This window comes from Manis javanica, chromosome 16 (genome assembly GCF_040802235.1).
Source record: "Manis javanica isolate MJ-LG chromosome 16, MJ_LKY, whole genome shotgun sequence".
Lineage (NCBI taxonomy): Eukaryota > Metazoa > Chordata > Mammalia > Pholidota > Manidae > Manis > Manis javanica.
Genome location: NC_133171.1, coordinates 7588258 through 7614867, shown reverse-complemented (window position 1 = coordinate 7614867; position 26610 = coordinate 7588258). Strand labels below are relative to the sequence as shown.

General features: G+C 42.9%; 2 long non-coding RNA genes across 3 annotated transcripts in view; one reads left to right on the top strand and one right to left on the bottom strand.

Annotated features, from left to right (window-relative positions):
* LOC140846699 (uncharacterized) overlaps positions 1-25820 on the bottom strand; it is a 35076-nt gene extending 9256 nt beyond the window's left edge. The window contains exons 1-2 of one of the 2 annotated variants that reach the window (XR_012126088.1): positions 24460-25820; positions 7960-8064 (exon numbers count right to left, since the gene is read on the bottom strand). This is a non-coding gene — a long non-coding RNA (uncharacterized lncRNA). The remainder of the gene's footprint in view (positions 1-7959; positions 8065-24459) is intronic. The other variant, XR_012126087.1, reaches the window with a different exon arrangement.
* LOC140846700 (uncharacterized) lies at positions 16252-23044 on the top strand. Its single transcript, XR_012126089.1, has 2 exons — positions 16252-16343; positions 17171-23044. It is a non-coding gene; the product is annotated as an uncharacterized lncRNA (long non-coding RNA).
* Positions 25821-26610: the final 790 nt, after the last annotated feature.

The following is a 26610-nucleotide window of genomic DNA, read 5'->3' as shown; positions in this document are numbered from 1 at the left end:
TGGAGCTAGTTGGTGACCTTCATAAACTTTGTCTGTCTTGTAGACAATACCTTTTCTCTCAAATCATATCCATCTACAGGGGAAAAAATTCACCATGAGCACCTGAGTTAGCTGAGCAGTGCATTTGCTCTATCAAGGTTTGTAATCTGTGATCCCTTTCCTCACACGTATATAAGTTGTTTCCTCCGGTTGGGTTCCTAGCACTGGGTAAGAAAGGGGAAAAAATCGTATATATATATATATATATATAGTCTGGTAAAAATGAGTAGAGATATTGCTCAACACCCATAAACTTGGGCATGGCAGATGAATGGCCACAGGTGGGAGGCAGGCTGCAAAAAGTTGTGTGTTGTTAAAGGGAAAGTGTACGCAGAGCTACTGTGCAAGTTGCAAACGAAAGACCAAGTAAGGCCTCTTTGATGGTGAGCCTTGCAGACACCATTGGAGCTCAATGAGGAAGAGAAGGAAGGGTGTCTTTCACGTGGACTGATGGCCCATGACCGCACTAATACAGGAAGTCTATCACAAGAGCGGCTAACGACCGGAAAGCCCAGAAGCACCTCTTGTTGGCCTCGTGCTTCCCTGAGAACCAGGACATCAGCGTAGGCAAAGCTGGGGGATCTGCTCCCTCACTTTCGAATGATGGAAGCAATGAGACAGGAGCATCTGGATTAGGCTGCAGGCCTCTGGAGCACAGGGCCAGCCCCATGTGTCCTGTGTCCCCCACAGTGTGGCCTGTCCCCAGCAGGGGCACAGGAAGTATTTCTGGTTTTTCAGTGAAGAGCATTTCTTCACCACAATCCTCCTGGGAAGTTGTAAACAAGGGCCCTGAGAACTGAGGACATTTTTGCACAGATTATCTAGGCAGACAAGCCTTTGTCCCCGATGGCCCACTGAGGATGTTCACATGTGGTGGCCTGGGGCCTGGAGAAAGACTCACTTTCCCTGAGTAGAAGAAAGACAATGTTCCACTTAAGGGTCAGAAGTACGAGGCCCTGGACCTGCTCTACTCCAAGCCCCCCATGTCAGAGGAAGAGACTGGGATCCAGAAATGTGATACAATCACAGACAAGACTTGGCTCTCTGGCTTCTGGTTGCTGCTCTCTCAAACACAGTCCCCATGATCCCTCATCACCATGTGCCCCACTTTAAGAGGGTCTGCACATGGGCCTGGGAGTGGTGATGGGAGCAGTCATCTGACCTCAGCCCACAGAATAAGATGCAGCCCTGAACATGCAGTACAGCAGATCTCAGCCCAGGCCACAGGTGGAGCAAACTAATATAGACAATGATTTGCTAAAGATGTGCATTCCACTTGAAGTGTCCAGAAGGCTTCAGGGAGAGCAGAGGAGACTGCATTTTTCAGGAGAAAAGTTAGGGGATGCTGTGTCCTGAGCTACTTCCAGGCCCCACAGCACTGTTCTCCTCATTGCAGGCCACCTTCTTTGGAGAAACCCCTCTCCGTGCTTCTGCAGAGCACTGCGAGCAGATGAGGACAATGCATCTGCATTCGCTTCTCCTAGCAGCTCTCTTCAGGGCCACTGGGCACCAGAAATGGAAACATAAATGGCAGTTGCTGTAATGAAAGCAGGTGGCTGGCTCTGACCTGATGGGAAATTGTGTCAGGAATTATTTATGTGGCCCAAGAACTGCAAAGTCAAAGTAAGCACTTAAATGGGATGTGTGTGCATGTTTGTGTCACCTTGTGTCACCTTGTGAATGGTAAACTCCTGAGTGACAGACACACACATGCACCATATTTGCAGGGCTTTCCAGGAAGCCAGCTATCAATCTATGTCTGTTCAATAATGATTTAATTCATTTAATGAAGGTTTAATGAGGATGGATAGGTCAGTGAAATAAACACATCTGCTTTTGAGTATGAGGTCTAGGATTTGGAAAGTGGTGCAGCAGAAGCTGCACTACAAGTGTTGAAGAGGGATGGTTGAAAACACTTGGGAGTTTAATGCAGATGGAAAATCCCTTTTGAGGAAGGAATCAGAATGCCCAGAAACATGTTTCAGCCCTCTTCATCTGTGAACGTTTGATTATAGACAGGAAGTACAGCCCTTCATTCAAGATGGTGGCGTGAGTAGGGTAGCGGAAATCTCCTCCCAAAACCATGTATATTTTTGAAAATACAACAAATACAACTATTACTAAAAGAGAGACCAGTGGATACAGTACAACAGCCAGGCTACATCTATATCTATGAGAACTCAGCACCTCACGAAGGGGGTGAGATACAAGCCGCGGCCCATCAGGACCCGAGTGCTCCCCCCACCCCAGCTCCCCAGCAGGACAGGAGTCAGAGAGGGGAGGGAGTGAAAGCCCAGGACTGGTAAACAACCAGCTTCAGTAATCCGCACCTGGAGCGCAGACACACACTGCATGGTGTGCTGGATATTAGGGAAATGGAAAAGTAATATCTGTGAGCAGGTCCCCGCAGTGGGCTCCCCTGGGACAAAAGAAAAGCGAGTGCTTTTTGAAAGTCTTAAAGGGACAGGGGCCTCACAGCTGGACGGAAGTGTCCCAGCTACTCAATCCAGCAGGCTGGGAATTCTGATGAACTTCAGGTGCCCAAGCCCCTCAGGTGGCAACACACCCCTGAAGCCCCTCATGGTGATAGGCAGCCTGCCAGCCATTCCCCCAGCTGGTGCAGCCCTGACACAGTGGCCGAGCATGGCCAGAGATTGGCCATGCACACCCGCAGTGGCGGAGCAGCCGGTGAGCAGCCATGCCCACCCACATAGGCAGAAAGCTGGAGAGCGGCTGCGCCCACAGCAACCACCCAGAATCTCCTCCCGGCACACAGCCACCTGGGCCAGACCCAGAGGCCGGTGCTGGTGCACAGCTGCCTGGTGCAGGCAGAGGAAACCAGAGCAAGGTGCAAAGGGGCACCATTCTCGCAGGAGAGCACACCCAGTGTGCCTGCCACTCCCACTCCCCACAGGGCTCTGGGCTACCCTGATGGTGACCCCACCCATGGCAGCTTAGGGGATGAATCCGGAGGCTGCTCCAGGAGTGCGGGTAACCGACACAGGCAGCAGAGAAGGGCAAGGCAACCAGCAAGCAGGAGAGGACTTTGTTTTCCCAGCTGACACACGCATCACCTGCCTGAAAAGGTATGAAGAATTCTATCTCCACAAAAGGGCAGAAGAATTTGGTCCAGTCCAGAATTACCCAGACAACCCCCGAGAGAGGGCCTGGGGAGATAGATTTAACCCATCTTCCTAAAAAAGAATTCAAAATAAAGGTCATAACCATGCTGATGGACCTGCAGAGAAATATGCAAGAGCTAAAGGATCAAGTTGGGAGGGAGACTACAGAAATAAAACAATTTCTGGAAGGACTTCAGAGCAGACTGGATGAGGTACAAGAGGCCGTTAATGGAATAGAAAGGAGAGAACAGGAACACAGAGAAGCTGATGCAGAGAGTGATAAAGGGATCTCCAGAAATGAAAGAATATTAAGAGAACTGTGTGACCAATCCAAATGGAACAATATTTGCATTATAGGGGTACCAGAAGAAGAAGAGAGAGAAAAAGGGATAGAAAGTGTCTTTGAAGAAATAACTGCTGAAAACTTCCCCAAACTCGGGGAGGAAATAGTCTCTCAGACCATGGAGGCCCACAGATCTCCCAACACAAGGGACCCAAAGAGGATAATACCAAGACATATAATAATTAAAATGGCAGAGATCAAAGACAAGGACAGAGTATTAAAGGCAGCCAGAGAGAGATGAGAGGTCACCAACAAAGGAAAACCCATCAGGCTATCATCAGACTTCTCATCAGAAACCTTACAGGCCAGAAGAGAATGGCATGATATATTTAATGCAATGAAACAGAAGGGCTTTGAACCAAAAATACTGTATCCAGCATGATTATCATTCAAATATGAAGGAGGGATTAAACAATTCCCAGACAAGCAAAAGTTGAGGGAATTTGCCTCCCACAAACCACCTCGACAGGATATTTTAAAGGCACTGCTCTAGATGGAAGCACTCCTAAGGCTAAATAGATATCAACAGAGAAAATAAAATCACAAGAAAGCAGACCAACAAAATACTAACTAAAGACAAAAAATAAAATCAACTACTCACAAAAGCAGTCAAAGGAAACACAAAAGAGTACAGACAGGAAGTAAAATTAGGTAATTTAGAAAATAAAAAGGAAAACATCCTGTGTACATATTATTAAGTGTATATATATATATATACACACACATACATCATATACTATATATGTATATATTACACACACACCATATATTATACAGAGTATATATGTATACATACACCATACACTATAATATACATATATATACACACACAGTATGCTATATACATATATATATATACCATGTACTATGTATATGCTATATAAAGAATATATATACCATATGTTATATATGTGTGTTGTATATACACACACACACATGTACTGTATAGAGAATATATATACATATGCTCTATATATACTATATAGAGACTATATATACATATACCATATGTTATATATATACTATATACTATATATAATGTGTGTGTATATGTATATACACACACTATATGCTATATTCATATATATACCATGTATTTTATATATACTCTATAAAGAGAGAATATATATACCATATGCTATATATACATACTATGTACTATATATACTGTGTGTATATATACTTGTATACACACATACGATATACTTTATATAGAGAATATACATACATACCCTATATATTTATACCATGTACTACCTATAGAGAATATATACACACATACTATATGCTATAAATATATACCATGTACTATATTTATTCTATGTATTATATTTAGCATATACTATGTATACCATATCTATAAGTCTATATACATACCACACACTTTATGTATGCCATATACATATGTAGGATATGGTAGTGTATATATAACAGTAGTGCATGCACTGTTAAAATTATTTAAAATTTAAAAGTTAGTATCATGATTTATAATCACTTGAATTCTGGAAGAACTTCCCAGGAGTATATGAAAATAACTGAAAATCCCAGTCTGATAGTTGCCTCAAGTCAGCTTAACCCTAATGGCCTACAGTAAGTCCAATTAGTTGCAAATCAGATTTCCCCTTCATTTCATTTGATGAAGGAAACTGGCTGGAGAATCTGCCAGAGCAGACAGGGTAAAGAGGCAGAGAAGGACAAGGCGGAGAACAGGGTGGAGAGCTGGGGACCCAGGGTGTGGAGCCCGGTGCTCCTGGCCCGGAACTCCCCCACAGCCCTGCCTCCCCCAGCATCACCCCCATCTGTGTATCTCCTCCCACACCTCCCACCTCCTCTCTGACATGCCAGGGGCTTTCTTCTGTTTCCCAGCATGTCTCTCCAGCATCGATGTCTTCATTGAAAGATAAAATGTCTTGTGTAGAGTCTACATTTTCATAACTGAATCTTTTGTCAAATCTATCAGGTACACTCCCAGGGAAAAAACACTTGTAATCTACTTCTAAAGCAGCTTCTATTTGATCTCCTCCTTAGCTCTGTCCCTCAGTCCCTGTCTCACTCTGTGCCTTTCTCTAAAGTGCACACACACAGACCTTCTTCCTCAAGCATGTTCTTTGCTGGCCCAGCCCCCCAGGAACACAACACCTCTTGCGGAGCCTGACAGGAGTCCTTCTGATCTCCAGAGCCCTGCAGCCCCTGACTCAAGGGTCTGGATGCAGGATGACAGGCCCAGACATGCGCTCTTGGAAACCCGGGCAGCCACAGCCACGGGCGTGCGGTACCAGGGCATGGATGCCAGCAGTGCTGGCTGCATGTGAAGCACGCCCTGCTACAGCCTTCTCTCTGCATCTCAAGGTCACAATAACAGATTAGGAAAGAGTGGAAAAGCACTGCCCAGAAAATGGGCCATGGGGACTTTCCTCTGGGTAAGGAAGGAGGGAATAGCGCAGCAGCCTAGCAGAGCATCTGCACTCTAAGAGGAGGGGCACGTGAGTGTGGGACCCCTCCATGTCTGCAGCATCTCCCCTTGGTGGGCTTTGAAGAAACATGCTATGGAGACCACAGGAAAGATGGGACACTTGGACAATATGCCTAAATGTCTTTATGTAGAAGAAATTCTATCACAAACATTAATGTGTTTCACAAGAACCGAATACTTTTCTATCATGTTTCACAGCAGCTACATTTTTTATTTCTTGCAAATTAAGGTGGGACAAATGTTCTTATAAAATAAACATTTCCTTGTCTTCAAAAACCACTGATAAATAGTCCAGACTAATGAATACTTGCCTCTCCTCCAAAATATGGGAAGGTTGTTATTCTGGAGCAGCAAATAGAACCAACTCACAAGTGCCCTGACAGAACAGAAGATCCAACTGTTAAAAGCCATGACACCCTAAATGATGACATTGGTTTTCAAGGGACTGAAACAGCCAAACTCAAAGAAAACATCTTGTGTCTGATGCTGTAGTGACTATACTCCAAGTCTTCTCTTAAAAAATAAATACCTCAACAACAAAAATAAAATCCATCTATAAAAAGAACTCTTCTTTTTTTTAATCCAAGACATACCAGTTTGAAGATGTTTTGTCTTAACTTTTACTGAGACTTATTGCAAGTGGTTTTAGAGTAAAATCAGACCCATGGGACTTCTCTGAGAGCATGCTGGATACTTGGACTTTAGTTGCAACAATTTATTCCCAGACAGTTCAGCAAAGAAGTCACCACATTACAGGATCATATCCCGGATGTAAAATGTCCAGGGGAAACAGCCAGAAATGGAGTTGAAGATTCCAGAATTTTTCTAGTTTCTTATAAATTGGTAGCAGCAGCTCTGTTTTCTGCCCACCTCAAATGCTCCTCCTAACTGAGGTCTGGCATCTCCTCACAGCTGTGAGCACTGGAAACCAGTCTTACCAGTTCCTGAGCTGCCAGCTACCTCCTCCAAGTATCTGAAGTAGGTGCCCCTGTGGGGAATTGGCAAGGATGGGTGCTGCAGGCCTTTCTGCAGGCCTGCTCAGAGGTAAGCCACCCCACCCAGAGAAGCCACTAAATGGCCACAGCTCCACAGAGACCCCCACAAACACTATCATACAGGCTCTTCACGAGGAGAGCCAAGCCCTTCCCAGAACAGCTCATGAGCCTCAGGCCTTAAATCTCAACTGGAGCTTTTCAGCTCTGGTTTTTCCTCCTGGTTATTTATCTTCCCTCTGTGGTACTGCCGTTCCCCGCTCTTTGCAAAACAGGGTTGATGACTATTGACTTCTCCGTGATTTATCCTGGCTGTTCCCAGCCAGCCTCAGAGGCAACCGGAGCCTGCATGGTGCCTCCCTCTGCTCTGCTCACCATTCACCTTGGAATCAGCTGAGCCATGAGGCTGCAGTGACCCGGGCCAGGATCCCCTGGTGTGCTGAATCCGGACGGCACTATTGCTCTGCCAAGGTGCAGGGGAGATGAGGGAGGCTGCATCCAGCATTCCTGGCCCTGCCCAGAATCTTTTTTTTTAATTGAAGTATAGTTGATATACAATATCACAATGGTTTCAGGTGTACAGCAGAGTGATTTGATGATTATATACATTACGAAATACCATAAGTACTTACCATCTGTCATTATACAAAGATATTACAATATTACTGACCATATTCCCTATGTTGTACTTCCATTCATGGGAATAATTTATTTTATAATTAGAAGTGTGTTCCTCTTTATCCCCTTCATCATTTCCCCCATCTGCCAACCCCTTCCCCTGTGGCAACCACCAGTCTCTTCTGTGTGTTCATGAATCTATGTCTGTTTTGTTCATTTGTTTTTAGATTCCACATATAAGTGAAATCATACAGCATTTGTCTTTCTTTGATTTATTTCACTTTACGTAATACCCTCTATGTACACCCACATTGCAAATGGCAAGATTTCATTGTTTTTATGGGTATGTAATATTCTACTGTATATACATACCACATCTTTCTCCATTCATCTACTGATGTTTCCATATCTTGGCCATGTTCACAATTTTAACATAGGAGGTGAGAAGGGAGAGTCCAGGTTGGACTAAAACAGCTCCTGCAGGATAAAATACAGAACACCCAGTTCCTTCATTTTAAATGTATTTTTCTTAATTACAAAATAATTAAAATATGTAGAAAAGTAGATAAATAATATAGCCAAGTCCTAGGTAGCCCCCAGTAAGCTTTAACATTTTGCCATATTTGCTTCAGAGCTTTGTCTTTACAGAAAAAATGTAATCACTCAACCTAGCACAAGGCAGCTCGCTGAAGGGGTCTCTGCGGCCACAAGTACTGGAGTAGACGCAGCATCCAATGCACCCAGCGCCAGCCCCGCAAGACAGCTCATCTGTGAGTGTGGTTCATTTTTTTCCAGTCCCTTGTGCTGTGTGTGGCTGGTAACCTCAGTCTCAGCTGCTGTGACTGACCACGCATGAGTTCCGTGCTCTGTCTCAAGTCCTGCCTACCAAGGCTGACTTGCCACTTTGCAAATGCAGCTACTTGCAAAACCCTGAGCAGGCAGCCTCCTAGCTTCGCCTCCCCTCCTGAGCCCCACCCACCCCTCCATGTCCCACAGTCCCAGGCTGTCCACAGGTACCGTTTGGTTCCAATTTCACATCCTAAGCATTTCTATGAATATAGGCTTTGTGGACTGTTTATTCATGTGACTTTAATCCCAGGGAGAAATCAAAGCAGCCTCGATGCCATTTTCCTTGTTTGCCTTGGATCACCTGCCTTAAAGGCTCCTTGCAGCTTGGGTGTTAAGAACCTGCTCAGATGAGGCCAGGGATGGGTGGGCAGAGACAAGAGATCCCGTCCCTGGGGTCCATGGTGATAAGCGAGGAGGAAGGCCTGGCTGTGCGCTGCCTCTGATTCCAAATCCCCGCCCAGCAGCTGGCCACAGCACAAAGCCAGGTCCCCGGAACTGGGCCTGGGGGGGTACACTTTGCCCTGCAACAGAGCAGGAGCCATGGTGCTCCTTCAGCTACTTTTCTGAAGTACTAGGTAACTGATTTTCCCTAATTATGGTGTTAAAATACCGCATGGTTCTCTTTGAAGCCCATGCAGCCGAACAAAACTGTTTTTGAAAATAAGAATACCACCAGCTGGCACTTCTCCCTTTGCAGGGGTGTGAGTATGCCGGAGCCCCAGGACTAACCAACAACCATACATCTTGCAATCCCAAGGGCCTCCCAGAGCTGTTGGGTAGAGGCAGGCAGGACTTCAGGAGGGACAGCCCCACATGCACTCAGCCACTCCCCTTCCCCTCCTAGCAATTTGTTCCTTCTCAGGCATGAGAAACACGAGCCTTGCATCTGTGCCTGCCTACCGAACGCCCTTCACTGGCCCTCACTCAGTGGCAACAAAGCTGTGCCTGGCTGGGGACAGCTGTTCCCTTGATTTTCCGGAGGAGGAAATTGACTCTGAGGTTGTAAAACTCTGATAGGAACTGAAAATGGACCGTTTCTCCCTCTGCTAACACCCAGTTTATTTACAAGCGTGCACACACACACACACACACACACACACACACACACACACACACACACACGATTCACCCTTCAGAGCATGGTTAGACAAAACCCCACTCACCCCCTACTAGCAACATTCCTTTGGCATGTGTGTTACTCATACGCAGTTTGGCCAGCTAGTAGGCAGGGTTGTGCTTGAGAAACCTACTTTTAATCAAATCGAGCGCTTGCCATCCAAAGAGTTGGCAGCCATGTGTAACAGGAGTCTCCCTAGCTGGGCAATGGGGCACCGCTCCCTTCTGTGTTCTCTGGGCAGCTGACAAGAGGGAAATCCATGCAGGTGAGAGAGAGCAGTCTCTGGAAGTACAGGAATTCACGGTAGTGGATTTGGCTGCAGCGCAGACCCTCTACACCCCCAGCAGGGAAGCCAGAAGGTCTGGGAGGAGTCTCAGCATTCCTCTTAGGCACTCTTCCAGAAACTGCCAGCTTCCCACAGCAGCAGCGTGGCTGTCAGCCCTAGGTTTTGGTTTGCCAGGAGGGCATTGGCAGTGCCCTCTGCCGACCCAGCCCATGGAACAGACAGAAGGGGCTGGGGAAGGCAGGGGAACAGCTCTTCTCTAACTTCCAGAGAGTCAGTGACCTTACAGAGAACTCTACTCAAAAGGGAGGAAGGAAAAGATGAAGCAGGCAGGGAAGGAAAGAAAGAAGAAATGCATTCATTATAACTAAGCTATCCAAGGACATCTTTTCCTTAAGGGTGATTAGGACTTTTCCCTTCAAGCCCACTCATCCCCAGATCAAATCCTTTGCCTTCTATACTGCCAATTCTTAAGGACTCTACCTATCTACCTATCTATCTATCTATCTATCTATCTATCTATCTATCTATCTATCTATCTATCTGTCTGTCGTCTATCTACCTACCTACCTATTTACTTATTTATTGTGCGCAGACATCAGTACACCTCGCAGGGTGTGTTCTGAATCTTACCTTAGTCACTAAACCATACCTGTGGGAGCCAGACCAGTCCAGGCTGAGCACCTGGCTGTGTTTCTCCCAGCCTGTGGAGGAGAAAGATGCCTGGTGTGTGACCATCATGAGAGTCCTGACCCGTGGCTCCAGGGCCCTGGGGAACTGTAAGGGGGTCCTTGAAGCCATATCCCCACCAAATATTGTCTAAAGCAGCACATCCAGAATGGTAGCCACTAGCCGCACGTGACTATTAAGCACTTAACATGTGGCCATTGCAATATGATGGAAGCGTAAAATAAATTAGATTTGAAAGACATAGTTTGAAAAAGAATGTAAACTACCTCATTAATAGTTTTTTAGTATTGATCACATGTGAATTGATATTATTCTGGTTCCATTGGGTAAAATGTGATGTATTTATTAAAATTATTCTCACGTGTTCTTTTTTATTGTGGCAAAATATACATAACAAAAGATTATCATCTTAACCATTTTTAAGTGTGCAGGTCAGGGATGTTCAGTACGGGCACATTGATGTGCAACCATCACCACCATCCATTTCCAGAAGTTTTTTATCTTCCCAAACTGACACACTGTCCTATTGAACACTAACTCCCCATTCCCCTCCAGCCCCTGGTGACCCTCATTCTCCTTTCCATCTCTATGAATCTGACTACGCTGGGGCCCTAAGTGGGATCACACAGCATTTGTCCTTTGTGACTGGCTTATTTCACTTAGCATAATGTCCTCATAGTTCATTCACATTGTAGCATGTGTCAGAATTTCCTTCCTTTTTAAGGCTGAGTCATATTCCACTGTATGTATATACCATGTTTTATTTGTCCATTCATTTATAGTTGGACACTTGGGTTGTTTTCAACTTTTGACTACTGTGAATAGTGTTGCTATGAGCATGCTGCACAAATATCTCTTCAAGATCTTGCTTTAAATTCCCAGAAGTGGAATTTGGGGGTCATATGTTAATTCTATTTTTAATTTTTTGGAGAACTGCCAAACTGTTTTCCATATCAGCTGCGCCATTTTACATTCCCACCAGCAATGCATCAGGGTTCCAATTTCTCCACATCCTCGCCAACACTTGTTATGTTCTCCCTCCCTCCCTCCCTTCCTCCCTCCCTCCCTCCCTTCCTTCCTTCCTTCCTTCCTTCCTTCCCTTTCTTTCTCTCTTACTTTCCTTTCTTTGTGTTGATAGTTGCCATCTTAATGGTTGTGAGGTGGTATCTTATTGTGGTTTTGATTTGCATTTCCCTGATTAGTGATATTGAGTGTCATTTCATGGGTTTATCAGCCATTTGTATATCTTCTATGGAGAATCACCCTGTTTCCTTTTCCCTTTTTTTAATGTAAAATTTAAAGTTACAAATGTAGCTCACATTTTATTTCTACTAGACAGCTCTAGCATAGAGTGAATAAAGGCATAACGACCATCAGACTGGAATGTTTTGACAGTGAAAGGAGCCCTGACACTTAAAATGTGGTTATTCCAAGTAATGTAATGACCTCTGGGTTGCTTTTCAGTGATAACATTCTATGCTTTTTTCCTCAGCTCCAGGAAATGTACGTCAAAGGAGATAGCAGGAGTCACTCCCCGTATGGAGAGGGGGCCCATACGTACAGCTGGAAGATCCAGGCTCAGGGGGCCCTCACTTCTGTTCAGTGGGCGGCCACTGTGATTGGGGGGTCTCAGCTCCAAGGCTGACTGACGTCCCAGACCCAGGGCAGGAGGGTCCACATCAGAAACTTCTGCTGGCAAACGTTTGCACCATCTGAGGAAAGAATGTCTAGGGGGTAGGGAGAGGGACTGGATGCCGTCGGAAGCGGGTCCCTGGTCTTAGGCGTGGAGACTGCAAGTTTGTTCTGCTGGAATGAAGGCATTCCTTGATTTTCCAAGCCATCCCACCCACATAGGCTGCTCCCAGCAGATCCCTGGGAATCATAAATTGTGTCTAATAGAACACAGTCATCTCTTCCCACCATTGAGCAATAATAAGAAAAGGGTGGGCTCCAAAATACTGCTACTTCTCATAAATTTACCTATTTTCCCTGAGGAAACAGCATTGCTAATCCAGATTTCCTTCCTTCTCTTTTACCAAAAATCTCACCCACCAGAGGTTGAGCCCACAAATGCCGTGGCTTATGGCTTAATTTAAAAGGAAGAAGAAGGAGATGGAGAAAAAGAAGAAAGAAGAAGGAGGAAGAAGAGGAGAAAGTTTGTGGAAAAAGCAAGACCTGTGGTGAGCCTATTATTTCTTCCATCTAACTAAGAAATAAGCTGAAAGTATGTCAGGCTGGGGCAATAGCTGTTAGTATGGCTTTAAAGGAAAATGATGGATATATTTTAATGCCAGATAACAAAATGGAGACCAGGCAAGAATTAGGACTCAAAACAATAGGACCTGCTGGCCTATTACGGAAAGATGATCCAAAGAATACCAGGTAGAGGATGTGTGAACTTATTGGACAGAAACCCTGTATCATGTAAGGCTTTTTAGTTTATGTATATGTATAAAATGTAGTCCATATAAATTTTCTTGGTTAATTATATATATACAGCAAGATTTGATATCTTGGTAATAATGGCAATGCATACTTTGATAACTCCTTTTATACCCAAAGTTTTAAACCCTAATATTAATATCCCTTAATGTGCTCATCTAGTCTTTCACATGCCAGTTTCCTCATCTGAAGAATTAATTAGAGGTATTTCCCTATATGATTTTGGTGGTTATTTAAGGATCTAATAAAATAATAGATGTGTGAACACTTTAAAAAGTTAACAGCACCATAAAAATAATAATTATAAAAATAAATATAGTTCACTATATTGGACTTCCTATCAGGGACTGAGAAACATTGGTGTTCCATAGAAAGAAGTGAAAACCCATACTGGCCATGTTGAAGACAAAATACAGAATTCCTCACCCAACCTACCAATGTGGACCATCCTTTTAGGGGGCTTTAGGGAAGTTGCAGTATAATATACATCATTAAGTTCATAATTAATGTACACAAACTTTTCTTTAAGTTGAATGAGGGTAGGATAGAGTTAACAAAGAAAACTAAAGGTAATACTGTGACTTCTGCTGTCATATGTAGCAGCCAAGTTCCTGGAGAGGAAAAGAGAGAGACAGAGAGAGAGACAGAGAGAGAGAGAGAATATGTGTGTGTGTGTGTGTGTGTGTGTGTGTGTGTGTGTGTGTGTGTGTGTGTGTTTAGCTCCATAATCATAAAAATCATAAAAATACTGTGTCCCTTTCTCCATCCTTCCAAAGAAGGAAAAAGCATCAACGCAAGCAGTTCAGGTCTCAGAAATGGTTGGGCTTCTGTCTGCAGTTCTGCTGAGTTATTAAACCGAACAGGAGCTGAGGCCACAGAGCCGCTGGCCAGCGCCTGCACCCCTTGCTGCTCGACCGCCGGAGCAGGTGTGGCAGCCACAGAGGGGCTTTGTTATTCAGGGTCAGGTGGCACAGTTCTAGCCTAGGGCTTTGGGTAAATGTTTAGATTTTGTTTTCATTCTACGGGCGTTCATCTCTTCAGCGTCAAAGGCAGGCCTCTGCATGCTGTCCTCCTACATCCTTTGTCTCCTCCTCTGGCCTGGTGGGAAGTCAAGAGGCGAGAGGAGAGAAGGGAGGGGAGGGCAGGGGAAGGGTGTGGGTGTTTTGCAGCATTTTCCACTCTCCCCAAGAACCACTTTTCAAGCACATCAAATTCCTTCCCCTTCTCTCTTCTGGGGGCCTGCCCTGCCCCAGCACTGGAAATCAGGCTTGTTTACGCAGCTCATTATGCACCCTTTGCAGTTGCTATAGCAACCACCAGGGGTCAGTTTATAGAAGGAGAGGAAGTCACTTTTGGGGAGTTAGTTAGTTTTCCAGCTCCTGTGCAGAGCAACAGCCGAAAACAAAAGACCCAGACACCCATGGAGGAAACACATTGAAAAGTTTCCTATGAGCAGAAGCATCATTCTGAGCACAAAGCTTCACTCGGCAATGGCACGTTTCTTCCTTGCTGGAAGAGCAGTTCTAAGTGCAGCTGACAGCAGAGCGCAGGTCCTACGCACCACCAGGTTTCCCTCTCCCTGCCTCACCCCCTTTGCGTTGCCTCAGGCAGTCCTTAGTAGTGAAGATAGAAAGGGAAGCTACCAGGGTTCACTTAAAGTGATAAGTTTCATTAACAGAATGTATTAATGAGATCAGAAAGATCTTTAGATACTGTTATTACTCCCATCTTTTCATGGGGAGGAAGGGGGCATGCCACTGGGACTGAATGGTTATCTCAAGGTCCAAGCCAAACAAGAGGGAACCCTCACCTATATGGAACGTGCTGGGAATCTCCTGGGATGCCTGTGGGGAAAAGACTTCCCAGCTCTAAACTGGTGAGCTAATCTGATTTAGCAAATAAAAAGTACAAGATGCCCAGTTAAATGCAATTTTCAGATAAACAGTGAATGGATTTTTGTATACCTCTATCCCACACGGTATTTGGGACACACATACAGCAAGTCTAACTTAACCAACCTTATCCTCACCCTCTTTATTACCACTACATTCAATAAAGAGTGTAACAGATGAGTTCTCTCTCAAAAGCAAATCAAATGCCAGATTACCATTTGCGGCTGATCTGACCCTTGGACTATCTTGCTGATCATGAAAAAAATGAAAGGGGATTATTTACATATGTGCAAATAGTCAACCACAGGCAACTCAACAAATCTACCAATAGGCAGGTGAGTTTACTGATCTTCCCTCAAATCCAAACACCAGCCTAAGTGACCTGATGGCTGAAGAGAAAAAGAATTCAGGACTGGGCTTTGTAAGGTATCTCCTTCTACTTTTTCACTGACAGGAAAAGTCAGCTTTCTAAAGAATAATGATTTTTAATTTATATTTACTTTATTAAAAATGAAAATACTTAATTTTATTTAGTTCTCGAGTGTCATGTGGGGAAAGTTGGAGTGGAAAGAGAGCCCAGTGGAGCCAGTATACTGTCTACGCTCGTTTGGGTCTCTGTGGTTTTGGCGCCTGTGCACACTTGTGCATAGGGAGAAAATGACGTCTGCATTTATCAAACTTGCACTCTTCCCAGCATGCCTTCTTCTAAGAAGGCTTTACCGCTTCATTACCAAGGGGAGCCTGACTCAATGAAAGTTGCGCTGAGTTTTGTAGAACTGATGCTGTAACCTGTGGTACCTTTATGTCTGTTTGACCCTAAACCCACAAACCCAAAATGTAGGGCAGGTAAGTCAAGAAGAGAAGCAGCAGCTTCCACAAAAATAAAGCACACTAGCAATAGGTAAGGCCCCTGCCAGCTCAAACTTCAAAAGATCCCACAGCTCTAATCTGAAACAGGTGAATAAAGTAACACTGTCAAGATAAACATGGTGTACAATAAAAATGTTTCACCTGTTACTAACTCTAAAAATATCCAAGTTTTCACCAAAATAGAAAAAAAAAAGGTCTTATTTTAGAAACAGATGCTTCAAGTCTGAAGTTCTTGTAACTCTCTGAAAATTTTCTTAGGACATCATTCTCTGAATGTGTTTGCTTGTTGATTCCTTGAATCATTTCTTGACTTGAACATTTATCTTTCTCCTCCAGAATGTAAGGTCAGAGAAAACAGGAACTTGTGTATGCTTAGCTCCTAGGATGTCCATGCTCTGAGTCCTCTCACAGGACTCAGATGGGAAGTCAGTCATCCGGGAGCAGCTCTCAGGGAGGGGTCAGGGCAGAGCTATCCATGTGGGAGTTACTTGCATGTCGATGGCATTTAAAGCCACGGGACAGGATGGAGTAAACCAGAGACCATGTGCAAAGGGGAGACATCCCACGACTGAGAGCTAGAGACCGGGCTCAGGGCTTTCAAATAGTTCTGAAGGTGAGTTCTTATTTTGTCTTTTCTACTTCTGAATATGACCCTAGAAAGTCTGGGCAGTCTATGACTTAGTTTCCCCACAGGCAAAATGCAGATACTGGATCATTATTAAGTGCTCCTTGCCTAACTGAAGGGGTATTGTGAGAATATCTATAAATCACTCTGAGCTACTCAGACAAAAGGCAGGAAGTTATGAAATGTGATTATTTGTGCTATTCACTTTTGAAACAGGCAACTTGATTTAGGAGTTGTAATCAAATTAGTTTAGTTTTATTTAAAGCACTTAGAAAGGATTTAATTTTTGAAATCCTATTTTCAGTAATTTAAAAACCAATTGCTCTTTACTTTTTTCCTTAATCATTTGTTAATAAACCCTATGTTTGAAGCTCAAGCTGTCAGACAGTGTCTCTTTAACACTGTTCAACAGCTGTTAAAAGGGATAATCACCTGTTTATCCTCCTGTCACTAATTCAAATGCTAATTGTACTCTAGACTCTGGCTTATTCTCCCACTCAAGCCTGCCCAGGCGCCTAGCACTATGAAAGGATGCTACAGTAATCAAAGACCTCCATCTATTTACTTCCAGAGGCACAGATGAAATAGGGCAACACACACAAGTGAATGAACATGTTGTTTACAACAGTGAAAAATTAGAAACAACTTAAATGCCAAATTACAGTGAAATAAGCCAAAGTAAACAACCTTGAAATGTAGTACTATATGATCATTAAAAGGATGCTTATGAATATGGTTAAATGACCTGTAAGAAAAAAGTTTGCCTATTTTTATTGAGTGAAAATAGTAGTATGCAATTATGATTACAATTACAGGGGGAAAATTGCACAGAAAAAGATGAAGACTATGATAGTCTTGGAACTAAAATCAATCACTGTGAGAGGACTCAGAGCATGGACATCCTAGGAGCTAAGCATACACAAGTTCCTGTTTTTGCTGAGCTTCATTCTGGAGGAGAAAGATAAATGTTCAAGTCAAGAAATGATTCAAGGAATCAACAAGCAAACACATTCAGAGAATGATGTCCTAAGAAAATTTTCAAAGAGTTACTGGGTGGAGGGACCCCGGGGTCTGCAGTAATTTGGATTATGAGGGAGGAGACAGCAGAGGAAACTCAATGAGCTCCAGTGAAAGTCCCAAGACTGGAATGGCAGCAAGACAGAGTGCAGTGAGCAAGGGAGAGCGTGGTAGACGGTGAGTTTGGAGGGACAGGAAGGTGCAGGGGTGGAAACTGAGAGAGACCAGTTAGTAGTTACTGCAGGGCCCAGTGGGGGCATGGCCCCGGGGGGCAACCACGGAGATGGTAAAGGGTGAAGGGATTCAGGGAGTATTTTGAAGGTAGAGCCGGTATAAATTGCTGATAAACCAGATTGGGGGCAGGCAGTGGATGGGGGCGGGTACAGAGATGTTAAATGAAAAGAGAAGAATCTCATGTGAATTTTAGATTTTTGGCTTCAACAACTAAATCAACTATGAGACCACCTACTGAGCTGAGAAAAACTAGCAAAGAAACAGGCTTGTGGTAGAAAATGAAGAGTTGCATTTCGGTCATTATATGGTTGAAATATCCCAGTGGCAATGGGAAGTAAGTCGCCCGGGAGCAGCTCTCAGGGAGGGGTCAGGGCAGAGCTATCCGTGTGGGAGTTACTTGTATGTCGATGGCATTTAAAGCCACGGGACACGATGGAGTAAACCAGAGACCATGTGCAAAGGGGAGACATCCCACGACTGAGAGCTAGAGACCGGGCTGGGGAGGAGGAGCCAGAGAAACCACGGCCACTGAGTGGGAGGGAAGTCCAGGCGAGGGAGGTGTGCCAAGATCACGAGAAAAAGAATTGTCTTAAAAAGGAGGAAATTATACCTGTATCTAATATTGCCGAAAGCCTAAGAATTAGTAAAGTCACCTCTGTTTTGGCAACAAGGCGACCATCACAAGATCGAATTGAGTGGATGGATGAGAGGGGGAAGGATGGTGACCGCCAGGGACCACAGACACTTGCGTTTCCCAGGAAGGGGAGCAGAGACAGGGCGGAGCTGCAGTTGTGCGGCTGGACCAAGGGAAAGCTGTTTGAGGCATGACTTTAGAGCTTGGATATCTTCAGGATGTGAAGTCCATTCCAGTCCTTAGACTGAAATTTCAAGACAGTTATAACTATTTTGGATTAAGCAACATTAATGGGTGTATATATTACTAAATTGATAATACTGCAGTGATGACAATTTTTTGAATATGCTAATTTACCCTTACGTTTTTTTTAAATCCATTTAAATTATTTCTAAGTCCTGTGTATTGTCATATGTGAGAGAGAATATAAACATAGTTTTAAATAAATGGATGGAAACTAGGACAAAAAAAAAAGTTCAGGGAAAGAAAATCATGGATAATGTAACTTCCTTTAAGAATAAAGGAGTTGATAAGGAGGGTAAATTTAATTCTAAAACCAAAATGAATTTAGCATATGTCCATCGATGAGCAGTTTGAAGAATTTTAAAAGAATGTTTAAAATTAATTATCTGGTTTTTTTAAACCATTGTAAACTCTAAGTTTTTTAAAGAGAATATTGTTCACATTTTTTCAGACACATTTCCATGTTTTACTTTCTTTCTAGTCACTAATGGTTTATATAAGCAAAATCAAATCTTTCAAAGATGTCTTAATCATTAGAATGGCACCATATTTTTTTAATTCACTTTAAGATTGAAGCATCTGGAGTTAGAGACCTACCTACACAGGGTATGTACTTCAGTCAAGTACACCCTGCTTGCCTTCCTATATTCATGGCTTCACCAAGGGGTGTGGAGTCCTGACCCATATAGGAATTAAGACCAGGAAGAATTTATGCTTCTGTACAAGGCAGTTGGAAGTAGTGCTAAAAGCACAAGTTTGTAAAAGACCAACTAGGGTGTCATTCCTGGTCACTCCACTGAGCAGTTGTGTGACTTGGGCCAACTCCTTACCTTTCTGAGCCTTGTTTTAATCCTCACCACAGGGAGGTTAGAATACGTAACACTCCAAGTTGCATGGGGATTAAAGGAGATACTATATGAAAAGCTCCTAGACAGTGCCTGGGAGATTGGAAAACTCACCAAATGTTCAGACTCTTATCTTAGTAAGTTATTATTTACTAAGCTAAATGTAGACCAGAGGCTAATACCCTCTGAACACTGAGGGGAGAGACAGAGCAGAATCCTGGGCACTCGGACAGCATTCAGTAAACATTTGGAGGGTGATGAGTTAATTAATTGGCTAATAAGTAAATAGAACCAATGACGGTCCAGAATACAACAGCAAAATCACAATGCTTTATTTCTGCAGAAGTTTTACAGTCTGTCCAATGAATGAGTCATGTCTGGAGGGCTACATTATTGCACAAGGAGGAATAGAAGCTAAATAGGGCAAGGATTATGAGCTGAGGGGAAGGATGTTTCTCTCTTCATTTTCAACCTATTTGTTCTTTCATCCAACTTGCTCTCAACCAGTGCTCTAGGCCTGTAATATTGGCTGAACACCACAGTCTCTAAAAAGGGCAGCCCTGTATACCATAGGATTCCCACCACCATCCTCCTCACCTTTTCTGCCTTATCCCCATCACCCCTGAGGGTACTGGATGCCTTGGGTTGGACAATGAGTTCAAAAGCTTGCCAATTAGAGTCTCCCTCAAAATGTTGATCTGAGAGATACCAATACAACTGGCAGATGATGATGAACTCTATGGCTGGTAGAAATAAGGTTGGAAAGTCAATCTTTGGTGGCATTATTGAGCCATAGTCACAGTGAGTAAAGGGATCAGGTGGAAAGAAAAATGAGAGCAGATGTGTAAGGAAAAGCAGAAGATACAGGGCCATGTAGCTTGCAAGAGATAGGTGGAAAAATAGCTGGCCCAGGGGCAAAACCAGTCCAGGTCCTGATATTGGTTCCTGAGTTTCTGAGACCCTAAGCTTTCACAGCAGCTGAGTGTCCTCTCCTTTGGCCAGTGACACTACTAGTTGAGTCAGTGCAGCAGTATGTGCTATGAAGGGGAATATTCTCTGCAACATGATCTGATCCATGTGAAGCCTTGTCATGAACCATCTGAGATGTATTATTATGCAACATGATGGGAGATCACAGTTAACCCTTCAGATACTTATTCCCAATTCATTCATATTGTTTCATGAGTTAAAAGTCTGAACCCCAAGAAAAGACAGTCTCTTCAATAAATGGTGCCAGGAAAACTGGACAGCTATCCCACACAAAAAAAGTGAAATTGGACCACCTTCTTACACCATACACAAAAATGAACTCAAAATGGACTAAAGACTTATATTTGAGACCAGAAACCAAAAAAATTCTTAGGAGAAAACATAGGCAATAAGCTCTTGGACATCAATCTTAGTAATATTTTTCTGGATCTATCTACTCAAAGGCAAGCAAAAATAAACAAATGGGACTCCATCAAACTAAAAAGCTTTTGCACCATGAAGGAAACCATCAACAAAATGAAAAGGCAACCTACTGAATGAGAGATGATGTTTACAAATGATATAATCAATAAGAGGATAATCAAAATATATAAAGAACACATACAATTCCATATCAAAAAAGCAAACAATCCTATTTTAAAAATGGGTGAGGACCTGAATAGACATTTCTCCAAAGAAGATACACAGATGGCCAACAGACACACAAAAAGATGCTCAGCATCACTAATCATCAGGGAAATGGAAATCACAACCACAGTGGGGTATCACCTCACACCTGTCGGAATACCTAGTATCAAAAAGACAAGAAATAACAAGAGTTGGCAAGGAAGCAGAAAAAAGGGAATCCTTGTGCACTGTTGGTAGGAATGCAAAATGGAGCAGCCAGTGTGGAAAACAGTATGGAAGGTCCTCAAAAAATTAAAAATAGAACTTCCATATGATCCAGCAAATTCCATCTCTGGGTATTTATCCAAAGAAAACAAAAACACTAATTCATATACATACCCCCCGTGTTCACTGCAGCATTATTTGCAATAGCCAAGACATGGAAGCAACCTAATTATCCATCAATGAATGAATGGATAAAGATGTGGCACATATACAAGGAATATTTATTACTGAGCCATTAAAAAAAAATAGATCTTGCCATTTGCAACAACATGGATGGACCTGAAGGGTATTAGCTTAGTGAAATAAGCCAGACAGGGAAAGACAGACACCAAATGATTTCACTTACATGTGGACTCCAAAACACAAAACAAAACAGAAATAGAATAATAGATACAAAGGACAATCTAGTGGTTGTCGTGGGGAAGGGGTGACAGGATGAGCAAAATAGAGGAAGGTGATTAAAAGGTACAAACTTTCAGTTATAAAATAATTAAGTCACTGGGATGCAATGTAGAACATAGGGAATATAGTTAATAATATGTAATAACTATATGGTGACCATGGTTGCTACTTTTATCATGGTAATCACTTTGCAATGTATATAAATATTGATTCACAATGTTGCACACCTGAAGCTATTATAATGTTGCATGGCAACTACACTTTAATACTCTATGGCAACTACATTTCAATAAAAAAATAAAAATAAAATGAATAAATCCTGAGCCCAAAGGTACTTCAGAAAATGTAGCTGGAATTATGGGCTTTACCTGACTTCTAAAGAGCCCCTTACTTGGGTGTGTTTTTATGTATTCACAGCCGAATAACAGCTTATTCTGCTTGATTTCTTGATGTTGGTCCATAACATGGAAAACTGAATCATGGTGATGATACCATCCATTTTCTCATGACTTGTTCTCTCAGTGCCAGAGCTCCATTTTTCACATCATTAAAGTTTTGAAGACATATCAGTTATTTATTCAGAGAAGCAATGCACATGTGCCAGAAACAAAATTACTTTCTATGATATGTAGTCAAAGAAAGCCAGTTTTAAATATATATATATAAACGTAAATCTATCTAGTCTTAAGAAAGGAAATAAGCCATTGCACAAATTCTATCAAGTTCTAAGTTTGCCTGGGAAAGAGAAAACAAAACCATACTAGAGATTTGCACGCCCATATTCACAGCAGCATTATTCACAATAGCCCAAAGATGGAAGCAGCCCAAGTGTCCATCAACAGATGGATGGATAAACAAACTGTGAGGTCTACATATAATGGAATATCACTCAGCCCTAAAAAGGAAGGAAATTCTGACACAGAAGAACAAACACTGTATAATTCCACTGACAGGAGATCCCTAAAGTAGTCAGAGTCATAGAGACAGGAAGTAGGATGGCGGTTGCCAGGGCTGGGGGAGAGGGAGAGGGAGCTAGGGTTTGATGATGACAGGGCTTCAGTTTGGGAAGATGACAAATTCCTGGAGACAGTCCATGGTAATGATTGCACAATAATGTGAATGTACTTAACGCCACTGAAGTGTAACCTTGAGAGTGGTTGAAATGGTAAATTTTGTGTTATATATTTTTAACACAATGAAAAAGTAAACGCATTAGGGATGGAAGCATTGTGGGGGCAGGGGGGCTATCCTGCAAAAATCCCTTTCCACCTACCCATATATATTTTTATGATAAGGGATTTTTTTTTTTAAGCTTACTTTTAAAGACCAGAACTCAGATAAGAAGAGACCACTTACAGAAGGTACAGGACCTTCTTCTGTTTTCTTCTCTGGGCGTTGAATACCAGCCAAATAAAATCACAGTTGAGTTGGAATCTGAACAGCATCAGTGCATTTTGTTCCTTAAACCAATAATCCTCTTCCTCAAACTTCTGTCCCTGTGAGTGCAGGCACAAGGAGCTCAGCTCTGCCCCAGGCCTGTGCTGACGTCTTTGGCACCACTCAGGACAGAGCTTCCTCCTCCCCCAAGGAGGGCATTGCCCAACTAGCAGGTGTGATGAAAGGCGTTTTGTTTGAGATATACAGAGTAAAATTCAACTCACATGCACTAAAATTTTCGTTAATAAAGAGCTTTCATCAGAATAACCGTGAACAGTGAAATGAAAGGTTGGAAAGTTCTACAGTATTTTTCAATGTACAATCTAAAAGTCCACTTAAAAGTCTTATTCCTTGTCATTGGCATTACTTTAAAATACTTGTATTTTACACTTTACCACTGCTGGAAATGTACAGAAGTCTCTAAATCTGTAACATTTCTAAATATACTTTTTTTTTTGTAAACCAAATGCTCTTTGTTTACTAGTCAAATAGATACACGCCAATGACCACCTTATTAACTTCACAAAGAACAGCACCCTACCAATATTTAAGATCTCAGGGAGGATTCATACCTCCAATGCCCAAGAGTGCAGGAGAACCCCACACTGGCTGTCAGACCTCTTGTTCCTACAGGCCATTGCTGACTGCCTCTCACTAGATCCAGGCCTCTTACCAGGTTGCTGGGGTCCTCTCACCCCCTTAGGTGCCATTGCCCTGTGCCTTCTCTCCCTGGAGGCCTCAAGTCCTTCCCCAGGGGGAACACAAAGAAGTCTAACTGTATTTTCAATTAACATTTGCATTAATTGAAAAATGTTCTCACGACTTAAAGCTTTGCTCTAATGGGACCTTCCCAGCGACATTTGCAGCGACTATGCTGTTTAAGATTGCAACCCTTCCACCTCCCACTCCTGTCCTCTGGCCCTGCCGTCTTAGACTGTGTTTCCCGGAATAGGACTCTGAGAGTGGCACGCAGCAGGTTCCTGGAGAGTGCTCAGGGAACACACACCGGTAAGCAAGTGGGAAGGTGGGACTGAGCAGAGGGAAACTGGCCCCCAGTACGTCAGCCAGCCTTTAGGGAGCTCTAAGCTGAGGCCCTCAGAGGGTCTCAAATGCAGGAAGGGGCTGAGCCTTTGCATCCCCAGGTCAGCCAGACATTTCTCCTGAGCTGCACTCTGGGAAAGACATAACCCTGGGCGAGCTGTTCCCAGAGGCTGAAGGCAATTCCTGATGAGGAATACAACTCTGGGCCATTAGCAGCCAAAAAAAAAAACAACTCAGCAGTGGGGGATGGGTATGCCTTGGCTCTGAAGAGGGGCCTGGGCAGAGCACCCACTGTGCCAGCTGTTTTTCCTTTTTCCCATGGTGCCCATCACCTCCTACCATACTGTAGAATGTACTGGAATATACTTACTTCTTGCATCCATTGTTTACTGACTGTCCTGGCTGCCTCCACCATGACTCCCGCTGGACTGAAGCTACAGGGGAGCAGGATTCTTTATCTGCTTTACCGGGGAAAAACCGTGCCTGCCACACTGTAGGCACTCCATATATATTTGCTAATGAATGAAAGGATTCACATGTCTCAGGTTAAATACTTAAGTAATACTCAGTGTTTCTCCCCACCAGCCAGCTCTATAGGAGAGACAATGGATGACTGTTTTAGCCCCTCTTTCCAAGGTAAATATGAAGGATTTTTCTCTCCTTCCTGGTACATACTGGTCACCTGGCCTCTCAGGGGCTCTCCCTCCTTATTTGGAAATGTAATGAACTCCCAACTCCTGTTTCTACTTACTTATTCTACGAATTTGTTGAGTACCTGCTGTTTGCCTAGCACTTTCCCTGTTATAGTTCTAAATATTCCAACTCTAAAATTCTGTGAAGGAAGTACAGCACCACATACAGCATTCTTCTACTCCTTTATGAATAGAAAACTGTAGATCCTATTCTGAGGAAGAACTTCTGGAAACAAATTTTGACAGTTTCCAGGAGCACATTCTAGAACTTACAGAAACGCGCTGTTCATAAGTCTTCCTCTGTTCTCAGTTCCTCCTGCCACAATCAGCCTGTGTGTCTCTTTATAAAGAATCATTTTTCATTAAACCCTGAGTTCCTCTTAGGGGGAAAAAAAAAATTTTATCTTATTGGAGCCCATCAAAGTGTGTGAACCATAGACACTTATAGGCTCTCAATAAGTTAGTAGAAAATAATTAATTAATGAACCCATGCACTTCTAGGTTCAAAATCTTATCCTTCAGTATTCTCTTTTCCCCAATAATAAATTTCATTTAAACAATTAGACTATATCAAATCACAGCACCGAACAGCAATATGCCAAGAGAGATCATAAGGATTGCTTTGTCTCATGCAGATGAAAAGCATTTTGTAAACATCTACATCTGCTTTCAGACACTCTTTAAGTGATTACTTTTAATAATGTGGTGGACATTCAGTTCCATGTGAATTATCAGGTTTTTCCCTTGTAATAACAATTCTATAACCCATATTACTAACCGGGAAACTAGGTACAGAGAAATGGATTGTCCAAGGTCACAGAACACAGTGGAATCTGGACTCATAATTGGTTGTTTCTCAGTGCCGTGATTAACCTCTGCTATGTTATTTCTAACAGATTACATAATATCCATCTTAAGAAGTAATAGGACACGAATGGGGTGGGAGGATAGAAAAAAAAAGAGTGCTTTTAAAAGTTGAAGAGGAAAAATAATATTTTGATACCTATGAGGCAGTGCCTACAGAGGCCAGGCAGGTCATCAAAATACCAGTGGCAGGGGTAAGGGTTGGGTGGGATGGCAGGAAGAGATTAGGGCCAGGTGACAATTCCATTCACAGCTGAGCCGTATTCTGTGATGACATTTCCTTTCCTACACAACTGTTTTTCCTGAAGTTAATAACCACCCTCTTTTGCTTAGTTTCAGAGGTACCTATCACTAATTCATTCCCAGACTCTCAACCAACTAGCTAAAGCTCTGAGTACTTTCAGATTACCCAGGTATTATGTTAATCTCACCTTGAACTCTTCTGGAGGTTTCTGACCACAAATTAAGATTGATTGTCATCTATGCTTAGTGTATGGCTATCTTCCCATGATCTCTTTCACCATCATCATGAAAGTCACTTCCACCTTTTTCATGTATTTGTTCCCCTTTTTCCAACATTTTATGTCTCTTTTCTTGTTTTGGAGACACTAATCCTCCAGTAGCTTCTTGAGTAACACTAAGGGGTAAATGTTTTGAGCTTTCCATGTCTAGAAAAGATCTTTATTATTCTCTCACACATTCAAGCATAGAATTCTTGGATGGAATTAGTTTTCCTTCAGATATTTAAAGGTATTGTTTCCTTGTCCCCTAGCTTCCAATGATAGTATTGAAAAGCATTTTATTGTTTTTTTTATGTGACCTGTTTTTAGCTTTCTCTCTCTCTCTCTTTCTCTCTTTGATTCGTTCTGATAGGTCAATGTTCTATTTTCATTTAGTAAATGTGGGGAAGGAATTATAAATGTGTGGTTCACTCTGCCACCTTATCCCTGAATTCCAATCACATA